Below are 1,863 nucleotides of genomic sequence, written 5' to 3'. Positions count from 1 at the left end.
TATTATATTATATTATATTATATTATATTATATTATATTATATCAGAGAACTGACGACTCCTCCCTAAAAGACAGAGTTGTCATTTGGATTCAGTCTTGAGAAAACGAGTGTACTCTTTAGACTGAATCCGACTGATTCCTCAATCGAAGCAGGAAATTGTTATTTTTTTTCTACAAGCTCAGTACTTTATTCTTTACTATTTAACTCCTGGTTTAAGAGACGGTTTTATCCTCCGACCCAGTTGATCAGGTGAGTCAGTCCTGCTTTGGTCACTTTTTATTCTGACACTTTCTGCTGTTTTGGATGTTAAGGTGAACAAAACCATTTAACATTTTGATCATGATTGTCGTTGCTAATACACTAATATCTGTTACAATGGTAAAAACCTGAATTCATGTATGTACCAGCATAGGCGTAGGAAGCGGGGGGGACGCAACAGAGACACAATCAAAACTGTCAGATTACTGATTACCCCGCGATAATAACTCAGAAATAGTCCAAATAGTTTAGATGTATTTTTATTTCTTTCCTATTTACGGAAAGTTTCTGTTTATATCAAAAGTTTGTGGTGCCTTTTTATACCAAAGAAAAAGCTATAAAACGTCAGATATAGTGAGAGAACATGTGCAGGAATCTGAGCAGGACAAGAAGCAGAGTCCTGTGATGCCTGTTTTCCTTGAACTGTGGATTAAAACAACCAAAGAGCTGCATTTTGACTTTTTTGATCGTTTTAAACTGTAAGTCAGAAACCCGGTGCATCAGGTGACTGTTTGAGTTGGATCAACATTTTGTTTTGATCACTTTAAAGTCTTGAGTTTTTTTTTATTTTTGAGTTTGAGTTATTGACAAATAGTCACTACACCTTACATAACCTTATATTCAAGCAGAAAGTACGGCGGCCACCGTAAGAAAGGCTTACGGTATTCAGTTATGCCGCATGAACTGATCAGTAGTGGGAACGCAAAAGAAAAAAAAAAAAGAATCCACGTCACGTGGAGGGCTCAGTACTCCTCGCCCCGCCCCTGCAAGTACACTTCGCTGAAGTCCTTCTCTTGCCTTGCCCCCTCCATCAGCAGTTTTCTGGTTTTGAGTTATATAACATTGTGCTGGACCAACCCCCCTTTTTGCTCTTTACGAAATGCATATTTCTGTTGACCGACTCGCATCGACCAGGATCGCATTATGTGTTTGGACCCATTATGTCTCAGTCGATGCTTTATGTTGTTGCTCTTCGGATTTTGGAGCAGAACGAATGTTGATCCAGAAGAGGCCCGGAGTTTATTTTTACCACGACAGAGTCTGAGTTTATCTCTGTGTCCCTCAGCTCCACCTCCAGTTTTCCCTCATAATTAACTATGTTCAAAGTAATAACGGAGACATAAGCAAGGAGAGACTTTAACTAGGACCATCAGGGAGCCGACATTTTCCAGACAGTAGAACAGTACTATGTTTAGGCCCCTTGCTCAGCAAGCGGACATGGAGTTTTCTTCTTCTAACAGAATTTCCTCAGTATTAGTTTATCTAAATCCAGAGGTTCACAGGGCAGAAATTACATAATAATCTTAGTAAGACAACAGTTAGTAGGTTTTATCTGCAGATAATTCTCACATATATTAAATATGATGGGAACTGACAATAACATCTGAGCGCAAAACAGAAACTCACTTACCACACTTTCAAACCCACAACAGGTTTTTATACAGTCACGTCATGTTTAGGTTATTATGACTCATAGAAGCAACAAAGTGCCAATAATAATAATGTGTTTGACCATTAATTAAATTATTTTCTACCTGCTAGGTGTTATAGGTTGTGTAACATGAATGTGTTCAGCAACTATTCCACTAAAACATTTATTTCTT

Source organism: Poecilia formosa, unplaced genomic scaffold, assembly GCF_000485575.1.
Source record: "Poecilia formosa unplaced genomic scaffold, Poecilia_formosa-5.1.2 Scaffold836, whole genome shotgun sequence".
NCBI classification, from domain to species: domain Eukaryota; kingdom Metazoa; phylum Chordata; class Actinopteri; order Cyprinodontiformes; family Poeciliidae; genus Poecilia; species Poecilia formosa.
The sequence above is the reverse complement of the archived record's forward strand: the minus strand, read 5'-3'. Positions refer to the sequence as shown.